Source organism: Miscanthus floridulus, chromosome 7 (assembly GCF_019320115.1).
Source record: "Miscanthus floridulus cultivar M001 chromosome 7, ASM1932011v1, whole genome shotgun sequence".
Classification (NCBI taxonomy): domain Eukaryota; kingdom Viridiplantae; phylum Streptophyta; class Magnoliopsida; order Poales; family Poaceae; genus Miscanthus; species Miscanthus floridulus.
In genome coordinates, this window is record NC_089586.1 from 63,929,803 (window position 1) to 63,941,609 (window position 11,807).

General features: G+C 50.7%; 1 pseudogene; it reads left to right on the forward strand.

Annotated features, from left to right (window-relative positions):
• Positions 1-1,647, forward strand: part of LOC136465578 (probable protein transport Sec1a) — a 51,859-nt pseudogene extending 50,212 nt beyond the window's left edge.
• Positions 1,648-11,807: the final 10,160 nt, after the last annotated feature.

Consider the following 11,807-nt stretch of genomic DNA (forward strand, 5'->3'; position numbering starts at 1 on the left):
CCCGTGTTCACCTCCACGTTCTGGAAGGAGCTGATGCGACTCATGGGCACCAAGCTACACATGACGTCGGCGTTCCACCCGCAATCGGATGGCCAGACAGAGGCGGCCAACCGCGTCATAAGCCATGTACCTGAGGTGCTTCACCGGCGACCGTCCTCGTCAATGGCTCCGCTGGCTGCCGTGGGCCGAGTACATCTACAACACGGCGTACCAGACCTCGCTGCACGACACGCCCTTCAGGGTGGTCTATGGCCGCGATCCTCCAACCATCCGCTCCTATGAGCCCGGGGACACGCGCGTGGCTGCTGTGGCACAAACGATGGCGGAACGCGAGGAGTTCTTGGCGGCCGCGCGGTACCGGCTGGAGCAGGCCCAAGCTGTCCAGAAGCTCCATTACGACAAGCATCACCGGCACGTCTCCTACGCCGTGGGCGACTGGGTCCTGCTCCGCTTACGCCATCGCCCAGTCGCGTCGCTGTCCCAGGCGCCCAAAGGGAAGCTGCAGCCACGCTTCTTCGGGCCCTACCGCGTCACGGAGCTCATCAACGACGTGGCTGTCCGCCTCGCCTTACCCCCGCGTGCCAAGCTCCATGATGTCTTCCACGTCGGCCTCCTGAAGAAGTGGGTGGGCAACCCCCCGATGCTCCGCCACCTCTCCCAGCCATGCACAACTGGTGCGGTGGAGCCGGAGCCGGAACACGCGGTGCGCGCTCGCCTGGCCCGTGGGATCCGCCAGGTGCTCATCCAGTGGAAAGGCGAACCTGCTGCCTCTGCTACAATGGGAAGACTTGGACTCCTTTCGTGACAGGTTTCCATCCTTCCAGCTCAAGGACGAGCTGCTCGTCGAGGGGGGGAGAGATGTCATGTGGGGCCGCCCCTATGCAAGGAAACGGCGCGCCCGAGACATACGCCGCGCCGCCAAGCGCGCTGCTGGGGCCGCGCCGTCGCCCTCTGGCATGCAGGGCAAGGTTGAGCCGGCTAGTGGCTAGGATAGAAGGAGTATCAAATCAGTTCCTTAGATTAAGGAACAATTATCTCCTGGTTTGTTAGCCTCTAAGGCCTATTTAGTCTGGTACGGATGGAATGGAATAAAGACAAGCAAGATAATTATCATCTAACCTCTAATTCCTCCCTTCTTCCAACCCGGCTAAGAGCAGAGGGGTAAAACCTCGCCTTAGTCACGGATCGCGACTACGAACTACGTAGTCAGGGTCCTGCTACCCTTAACGCCGACGTTCTTGACATCTAGTCTGCAGGCTGCCGTTTGTACAGGCAAACCATCCTTCCCATCAGAAACACAATGAAATAATTGTATTTTTCTCTAAAATTAGGTGAATGCCACCATATAAATCCTTTATGCCTTGGTTTTACCAGTTTTCATTTATATTGGTATAATGATGTGAGTGACGTTCTTACCTGTCCTGCAGGAATTGATTGAAAAGCTTAGCAAAGGTGAGCTTCCAAAAGATGAATATAACTGTATGAACGACCCTAGTCCTAGTGCTCATGGACCGCCAACCAGTAGCTCTGCCCGATCAAGTCCCGCTCACTCTATGCGATCCAGACGAACAGGTGGCACATGGGCTAGACCTCGTGGCTCTGATGATGGATATTCAAGGTGAGTGGTGGATACTCATTTCTTGGTTCATGTTGAGTATGAACTGAAATCATCCTGGTTAGCAAGAGGTTAGGAAGAGATGCTGTTTCAATGTAGTGTCTTATTAAATAACTAGTGGGACAGGGGCAACATGTTTTTCATGCATGGATGGTATTTTATTTTCCAACCAATCATATCCCACACTGCAGTCATAACTCATAAGCATCCCTATCCAGCACCCTCATGGCTGTTTCAAATATGTATCCGTTGGACCACCACTACAATGCTGGGATCATTGAGTTACTTACCAGGAGCTGGCCATTGGTAACTTAACTTGTTTTGGAGGAGCAGACACTGGAGTTGCAATTTCTGCACAAATGTGGAACTGGCAAAGGAGTGTGTGTTGCCACTTTGCACTAAGAGGAGCATGATCAACAAGAGCTCTCACTTTCATAGCATTTCCTGCATCAGTGCCTGACTTGGCATTTAAGGATAGCTGACCAAAACCATAGGCTAAAGAATCTTCAATTGCCAGTTGAGCTAACACTTCATTGATATCCAATTCATCGAGGGCTAGTGCCCTCACTTGGGCCTGTTTGTGCAGACTTCATTGTGGGTTGGATCATAATTGTCCCACAATAGTAGCTCAAACCATTTGCTTGATGATAGTCTCTTAGCTGTCTCTCCTTCTAGAGTGGAGTAGACCCTTTGGACTCAGGCTTGTAAGGAAACTGAGCTGGAGATTTGAAAGGAGTATGCTGCCTTGTTTTTTTTGAATTTGGTAGAGTCCCCAATGCATTGTTGTAGTTTGGTCAACATGATTGCTCAGTGCATGTTGTCAGGAGCTTAAGACTGAACCGGCACTCTGACCTCTTGTTTGACGCCTTTCAGAAATTGGGACAAAATTCATCAAATCCTGTATTGCTGCATGGATATCTCTCAAACTACAAAGCTTCAAAGTTTCAGCATAACATTCCACAGTACTACTGTCTTGCTTCAACTCCAACAATCTGGTCAGAGCCTCCCTATATAGAGACCAAATTGCGTTTGCACTGCACTGACAACAGTTTCCTAGGAACCCAACTTGTTCTGCTTGTACATCTGCAACCATCGTGCTGCATTGCCTTCAAAATGCAGAGCAGCTGCAGCTGACCACATGGAATAGTTTTATGGGACAGCTTGATTCCTTAAAATGATTTTTGTTCTATGGCTACTTGATGTAAGGCCCATTTCTGGTTTGCTGTGTTTTGTTAACTCTGTTTCTGTTTAAATCTGCTTTGAGAAATTAACATCCTGTTTCATAAATCAGATATTATACTTTTCACCTGCTGTCATACAACGATCAATTGTTCCCTATTTTCAACTTATTTTTGTCATTGAGTTTTTCTTGAGTAAGCAAACCATATTTCCTGATATGAATGGGAAATCGAGAAGATCTAATATTACAGCGTGATTAAGAGAAATCAGGTATCTGAAAATGAAAACAATCAATATTGGTTCACCAAACAAATTACTATAATTTGCTGCAATGCCAAACAGAGCCTTAATTGGAAGTAGTAATTTCTTAAGCTTGGTCATTTACGCTGACTTACAAACACGTTTGTTAGTTATGTTCTTAACTTCTTGTTTCAATGTTGATTGAGTTTAGGGTTGATTGCATTTCCCTTTTTATCACCAGAACGGTGGGGAGTTATCTACAAGAGATTTACAAAAATGGTTCAGGCTCTTCCACAGTACAGTGATCAAATTGATAAGCTTTCCCTGCATGTTGAGGTTGGTTTTATATTGTCTGCGACAAACTTTAAGTTGTTCACTGTTGCTTGTCTAGTGTTGCACTGCATTGCTTATAAGTCAAACATGGGATTAAATGGATTGATAAAGATTCTCTTTTTTTTCCTATTCCGATATTATGGCCATTTTTCAAATGCTCTGTTTCTTTGTTCTGAGTAAAAAGTTTATGATTTTATCTGTCTCCTGTCCTGAAAATAAGTTCATCTAAAAGCAATGTTTTCCTAAACGGTAAACGGTATTTACATGGTCGCCCTTCGTTTAGCGTTTAGGCTGTTTACACGGTGTTTAAATGAAGTTCAACAGTCTAAACGGTTTTGTACTTAAAAAAAACATATAATTATATATGTGCATGTAAAAAATCAAGTATTCTAGCATTTATACATATTTATCCGAGTAAAAATCAATTATTTTGGTATGTATATATATTATGCATGTGAAAAGAACCAAATATAGATATTTATGCATGTAACATATCAAATGTACACATTTATAAATATAATAAACTTAAGTATATAAATTTATCCATACAAAACTGAACTAGATTTACCTCGTGTTCGCCTAAACAGCCGTTTAAATAGCTGTTTAGTCCGTTTAATGCTGTTTATCTCCGTTCCGTTTAGGCCGTTTAGACCGTTTTTCCCGTTTTTTTGACCGTTTAAACGGTCAACCGTTTAATTTCCGTTTACCCGAAACAAAACAGTTTACCACCGTTTACCGTTTACTAGTCGTTTAAACGAGGCGAACACTGTCTAAAAGAACATTGGTATATAATAGACATCCCATTTAAAATGCAACTCTCTTCTTTAGGGTCACAATATAAAAAAGGGCAGACCCAGTGCCGGAGGCTCCCACATGAGTGGGGTCTGGGAAGGAAAAAACCGAGGGAAGCCTCCCCCCGCAAAATCTGCGGAGAGGCTGCTTCGAACCCATGACCTGGTGACTCAGTGAGACAGCTATCACCACTGCACGAGGGCTGCCCTTCCTTTAGGGTCACAATATCTAAATATTTATTTCTAAAAAGAACCATAATTTCTTTTTTCTCAAATATAGATCCAATATATTCTTTTGTTTGATGTTTTTCCTGAAGCAGTTAAACAACTTATTACTTTTAACTTATTATCGTTTTGGTTAAAGTGTTATTGTTTTCTTCCATATCATTCCTAATCTCTTATTTGCCTTTAGAGTAAAATGCACCAGAGGTCCATGAACTTGTGATGGGGTTTCATCTAGGTCCATTAAGTTAATGGACCTCTGATGTGTTTGACTCTTTACTTAATAAGTGTCCTACATATGCATTTTTGTTCATTACATGAAGTATGTACAGAATGATTCTATGTTGTATTTCTGTCACTTAATTTTATACAGATTGCAGGAAAACTCAATAACATAATACGGGAACAATGTCTTCGGGATGTTGGACAACTAGAGCAAGATCTTGTGTTTGGCGATGCTGGAACAAAAAGAACTAATCAACTTTTTGAGAACACAATTGGTAAATTTATATTTGAACTACCATAAGTTGACATATTGACTTCTCCAAATGTTATATTCAGATTTTCTGACTCAATGCAGGGTTGTAAGTCGTGAAAATAAGTTACGCTTGCTGATGATTTATGCAGCACTTAACCTGGAGAAGTTTGAAAGCGACAAGGGTGCAAAATTATGCAGGTAATTCTTAAGCCCAAAATTTTATTTGACAACATCAAGGCTTTTTAAATTTTATTTAACATGTGTGAACTGTAGTCTGTTAATTCAATTCTGGTTTGCATCTGGGATGGAACATTTCGGTACAGGAGCATTTCAGTGTACCATTATGGATTTTATATTATTCATAAGTCTTGTGTATACAAAATAAGAAAAAAGTGAAGGGGAAAAATGAGAATGGGATGGGGGATTGGGCTTTGTCAGACTATCCAGCCCAAAATAACCTTTTTTTTTTTCTCGAATACGCAGGAGAGCTGCATACCTTTGTATTAAGAGAGGAGAAAACTGGCCCCTTACAAGATCACCCCCTCACTCCACTCTCGAATCAACCCATGAGGGGTGAGAAATACAAGTTAAGGAGACTAACTCGAAAAGAAGGAACACTCTGATCTTAGACCGAACAGGAGCAAGCAAGGCTAATCTAACCAAGCACGTCACTGGGACCAAGGCCAAGGGCAAGCAGGCCCATAGCCACCAGCTAGGCACCACAAATGATGCTCTTCTTTGAATGCTCGGTGGAGGGAGGTGATGTCTGGATTTTGACCATCAAAGACACAGAGTTTGTGTGCTTCCATAAATCCAAGCTGCAAGGATGATGAGTGAATTGAGCCCCTCCGTTTCAACTGAAGACCAAAAGGAACACTCTTGATCGTTTTTGGCCACATTCCGCAAGGACGGCGAGTTGCAGTGAGGCACGCAATCTTGAAGACCAAAAGGACTGTGAACTTGAAACCAAAATTGGCAAGCAAACACACAAGTGGTGAGCAAGTGCTGTCTGTTCTCATCAGGGGCAGCATACATAGCAAGCAAGCCCTTCAACAGTGTATTTGAAAATCTACCTTGGGTAAAAGTCCACCTTTTGACCTTGAACCGCGCCCTTGTTTGAAAATCAACCCAAAACTGAAAAGTTGGGTGACATACAACCCTTAAGCTATGAAATCGACACATTACCCTCTTGGGGGATTATATCCTACACAATAATTGTATGGCGCCCTCCTTATCCAGGCCACTGCCTGCGATTGCTATGATTCGTTTTAACAGAAGTTGTCTTCACGCTGGTATGTAGCGACGCTGTTGGGCAAGCAACTGGATCACTAGCACCCATACGCATAATCTATCCATCCCAATTATCCAACCCAAAATAAAGTGGATAATACCTAATGGGTATGGATAAGGCAATCTTCCCCAGCCGCTGTCCTCATCTGCGTTCCATCGAAGACGGAGAGACCTCTGTCGAGCTCGCCACTAGCCCTCTTGCTGGTGGCAGTGGCGGCGTCCATGTCAGCCGCCGGTAGGAGCCACCTGAACATGGATCTGGGCTTTCTCTCCGGCGGCTGAGCACTGGGCCAATGTGGGCCGGGGGCTCAGTGGGCGCCGGCGCCATGGTTGCCGAGACTGACGTTGAAAGGGGCACGGTGGCCCTGCCCATGGGGCGCGAGGACCCCAGGCAGTAGCAGTTGCCCATGTCGGCTGGCACTGGCGGCGAGGGGGGACGGCAACACAGGGGGCTCGCGTGTCCCCGCTCTGACCTGTTGATGGTGAGTGATACTAATAGGCGGGCGGAGGGAGGTGGGCGTGTATGCATCAGCAAGAGCCGGATGCTTACCAGGTGAACGGGACTACTTCAGCGGCAGCCTCATTGAGAGCACCAAGAACTACAGCAGGGTTGTTGCTCTTTTAAAAGAAGTCATTCTCCTGCAACGCCAACAGGTAGGTAGGTGCTTTCAGTAGAGCACTTGAGTTGAGGATGAATGTGTGCGATGTCAGCTTCATTTCATTTCATACTCCATCTTATGTGCTGGCCATGAAAGGGAAGCCTTGAGCTCTGCAGGCTCGGGTGGACCTCAGTGGCGGTGACTGGGGAGGACGAGTCGCGAAGAGGATACCCTACTAGTTCATGAGTTGGAGACAGCCTGTATTGGTTACTTACGGGAAAGTAGTTAAGTGGGTAATACGCGCTAATACCCTACCCAAACCCATCACTAGATGGGCAATCCATATCCTCCCCAAATTCTACGGGTATGGTTTGGTTATAGATATTGGATATATAGTGGCATCATTACTGATATGGTGGCACGGGCGCGCGACGGTGACGGAACCTGAGGGGCCCCATTGACGACCAGGAGAAGAGCGAGGCGAATGGCGGAGGTGGACTTGCAGCCTGGCGCTGCGGCGTTGGTCTCAAGCCTGGCGAAGCACTCGCGGAGGCAGGCGGCGCAGAAGCCCATGAAGGTCTTCTCCGGTGGAACTTTGTACTGAACGATTGGAATGTCAGTTGCTGTTGTGTCTCTGTCTGAGGTTGATCTGGCTGATGGAAATAAACAGTCCCAGATAAGGAGGGCACCACCCCCTGCATTCCTGCTTTCAAGCTGACATGGATGTTATGGCTGGATTGGGAAAGCATGGGTGTCGTGTACATTATAAAGCTAGCCTCAAAGCAATTGATTCTATAAACTAAGCTAACAAACCAAGTTTGCTATTCAAACAAATCTTCTAGCTAGCCATTCTCTTAACAAACTGACTAAAGGATAGACGGCAGCTTAATATCTAAGATGCTCACTTGTCTGGACCCTTGGATGTGGATCCTCCTGCTGCTGGTCAGGGTCACGATTCTTCTTCTTGTTCTTTTTACGTAGTATCCCTGGCCCACAAAGGAGTCCACAGTGTACATGCCCTGCTGTCACCCTTTTGCCATGCCAGCGTCCTCTTTCTCCACAACAAATAGCAAAAAGGACAGAGTGATCCATGTCAGGCTTACTACATTTTTCATTCTCTTGCCTTACTTTAGCTCCCCAATTTCTGGACATCTCTGGTACCATGAAAGAAGATAGGTGGACTGAATTCTCTATTGCTGTAGGCTGTATACATACAACAGTGAGTTTATATGCAAGGAAAGAATCAAAGATATCCTCTAATGTGCTTTAATCTAGCCTAATTAATACAAGTACATGCAGATATGATCTGCTATTAGGGCTAATAATTTGGTAGAGCCTAGAGAACCGGAGGGAGTAGCTTTGGGTGGGGGATGGCCGGTGCTTCCACGTCCAATGTTGAGAGGGCACCATCAGGACACAGGCAGTCTGATGGATAAGTCTCTGTGTTGGTCTTTGTGGGGCTGCATCTAGGACTAGCATCTAGGACAGCATCTAGGACAACATCTTAGCATCTAGGACTAGCATCTTGGCATATGCTCTGGCTGGCTAGCAGCCTATAAATATGTATTTCCAACCCCTCAGGTTGGCATGGGCATTTGTGTGAGAAATAAACCAGAAAATTGCCTCAACTCCTAGTGTCATCATCTCTCGAAGAGAGTAAGAATTCTGCTACTATCAAGAGTAAGAATTCAGCGACTAACAACATGGTATCAGAGCTGTACTATCCTGTAGCCTGCTCATCTCCTTTCTCAGCCGCGCAACAACCCCAGCTGGGAGCAGCAGCAGCTCCGGCCGCTCTTGCTCACTCCTCTCCCTCTGCGCAGCTCGTCTGAAGCAGCCCTCTCCCCACGCAGGCAGCCCCCCGGTAGCGCGTCATGTCCGCAAGGCAGTCTCAGCGCTCGGTCCGCCTCGAGCACGTGGCGTCGGCAGGAGGCCGAACTTGCCGCGACAGAGGAACGCGAGCGAGCGGCGGCAGAGACCGCTGCGGTGGCGGCAAGGGCGTCGAGGCTGGCAGCGGCGGAGCTGGCAGCAGCCAGAGCGGAGGCGGAAGCAGCGGCGGCGGCGGATGCAGCACGTGCGGCGGCAGCAGAGGGGTCGAGGCTCTGCGTGGCAAGCATCAGCAGCTCCGTTTCTGCTGACGACAGCGCCGACGCGGACTTTGAGCTGCTGGGGAGGGAGGCAGCGTGCGCGCGGGGGTGCAGTGGGCAGCCGCGCACGCCCACAAGCGCTGGCGGCAGCCCAGACAGGCGCGGACGCGCTGACGACGCTCCTGGAGGAGGCGTGCACTGCGGTGGCACTCCTGGAGGAGGCGCGCACGGCAACAGTGGCGGACGGGTCGATGAAGAGCGCGACATTCACAGGCAGTGCGGCTCTCTCCCCGGATCGGTACCGTGGTTACCACGGGCTCCAGGCTGTTGTCAGGGACGTCGGCCCCGGCGGTGGGTGGCCTACCCTCACTAAGACCAACTACGTCGAGTGGGCTGCGGTGATGAGGGTAAAGCTCCAGGTGCGGCACATGTGGGAGGCAGTCCGGTACGGCGACGTCGACTACGACCAGGATCGACGGGCGCTGGATGCCCTCATCGCTGCAGTCCCGTTCGAGATACAGTTCTCGCTTACCAACAAGCGGACTGCCAAGGAGGCTTGGGATGCCATCGCTGCGGCACGCATCGGCAGCGATCGCGCCCGCAAGTCCACACTGCAGGCACTTCGCAAGGAGTGGAAGAACCTGGCCTTCAAGCCGGGTGAGGACGTTGATGACTTTGCTCTTCGTCTCAACACTCTGTTACAGAAGATGGTGCAGTTCGGCGATGACACCTACGGCGAGGAGAGAGCTGTCGAAAAGCTCTTCCGCTGCATCCCCGAGAAGTTCAAGCAGATGGCTCGCTCAATCGAGTCCCTGCTGGATCTATCCACGATGTCGATCGAGGAGGCGATAGGTCATCTCAAGGTCGTCGACAGCGATGAGCCACAGTTTCTCTTGGGGCCCATCACCACTGGCGGGAAGCTCCTTCTGACTTGGGAGCAGTGGGCTGCCTGCCAAGGTGACTGGAAGAAGGAGAGCCTTCTTCCGCGACAGGCGGCCGCAAGCGTGGCAAGCCACGCAAGGCGCACAGAGACGCCCAAGCCGGGGCGCGAGGACGTGCCGATAGTGCTGCCTGCGGAGGCGCCCAGGGCGGCACTGCTGGCAAGCACAAGCCAGCACGAGACGACACCTGCCGCAACTGCGTCCAACTTGTTCATTGGGCCAAGGACTGTCGACAGCCACGACGCGGCCAGGCCCACTCGCACAGGCGGAGGATGAGGAGCCGGCTTTGTTCATGGCACATGCAAGCATTGAGCTATCTCCAGCGGCACCGGCCGCAGCGGCTCTCCAACACCTTGACAAGCCAAAAGTACATGCCCTCCTCGGCGACGGCTCCGGCAACGACAAGACTGACGGGTGGTGCCTCGACACCGACGCCACCCATCACATGACCGGTCGACGGGAGTTCTTCACCGAGCTTGACTCTAGCGTCTGAGGCTCCGTCAAGTTTGGGGATGCCTCCGGCGTGGAGATCAAGGGCGTCGGCTCCGTCATCTTCACCGCCGTGACTGGTGAGCACAGGCTGCTCACTGGAGTCTACTACATCCCCGCGTTGAGGAACTCCATCATCAGCTTGGGACAGCTGGATGAGAACGGTTCGCGTGTGGTGGTTGAGGATGGAGTCATGAGGATTTGGGATCGCCGTCGCCGCCTTCTTGCCAAGGTATCCAGAAGCGCAAATCGACTCTACATCCTTAACGCGCAGGTGGCACAACCCCTCTGTCTCGCTGCTCGTCTTGATGACGAGGCGTGGCAGTGGCACGAGCGCTTCGGGCACCTTCACTTTGAGGCCCTGAAGCGGCTGAATGCCACGGAGATGGTGCGAGGCCTGCCGTGCCTTGACCATGTGGAGCAGCTCTGCGACGTCTACGTGTTGACGAAGCAGAGGCGACTCCCCTTTCCCCAGCGGGCGAGCTTTCGAGCCAAGGAGAGGCTCGAGCTTGTGTACGGGGACTTGTGTGGCCCGGTGACGCCGGCCACACCGGGAGGACGACGCTACTTCTTGCTGCTCGTCGACGATCTCTCCCGCTACATGTGGGTGATGGTCCTCGGCAACAAGGGAGAGGCTACGGATGCCATCAGGCGCGCGCAGGCTGCTGCGGAGGCGGAGTGCGGCCGCAAGCTGCGCGTGCTGCGCACCGACAACGGCGGCGAATTCATGGCAGCTGAATTCGCGTCGTACTGTGCTGATGAGGGCATTCAGCGCCACTACTCCGCGCCGTCCAGCCTACAGCAGAACGGCGTCGTCGAGCGGCGCAACCAGACGGTTGTGGGGATGGCTTGGGCCCGTCTCAAGCAGAGGGGGATGCCGGCTGTCTTCTGGGGAGAGGTGGTGGTGTCGGCCGTCTACATCCTCAACTGCTCGCCTACCAAGGCGCTCGACAGCAGGACGCCGTACGGGGCTTGGCATGGGCGTAAGCCGGCGGTCTCCTACTTGCGGGTCTTTGGCTGCCTCGCGTTCGCCAAGGAGCTTGGCCACATCAGCAAGCTCGACAACAGGAGTACTCCGGAAGTGTTCATCGGCTATGCGGAGGGCTCAAAGGCCTACCGCATCCTCGACCTGAAGACGTGTGCGCACGACGCGCAACGTTGTGTTCGACGAAGGGCGAGGATGGGCGTGGGACAAGGCGGTGGATGACGGCTCGACTCCGACGTACGACAACTTCACCGTCGAGTACGTCCACTTCGAGGGAGCTGGGGGAGTAGGCAGCTGTTCTTCGACGAGCGCATCTTCCCCAGTCCCCGAGCCTCCACCGACCCCGGCGCCTGCTATTCCAACAGCACCACGCTCTCTAGCCAGGACCTCGGCTGCGATGAGTTCTTCGCCGGCTCCAGCACAGCCGGCACCGCCACGCACTCCAGCACCGACAGGCACCTCTCCAGGCACGTCTACTCCAACACCAGCTCGTGTTGAGCACAGCCCGGTTGAGCTTGCTACTCCGCTCTCTCACGACGAGGAGCGCATCGACGCGTA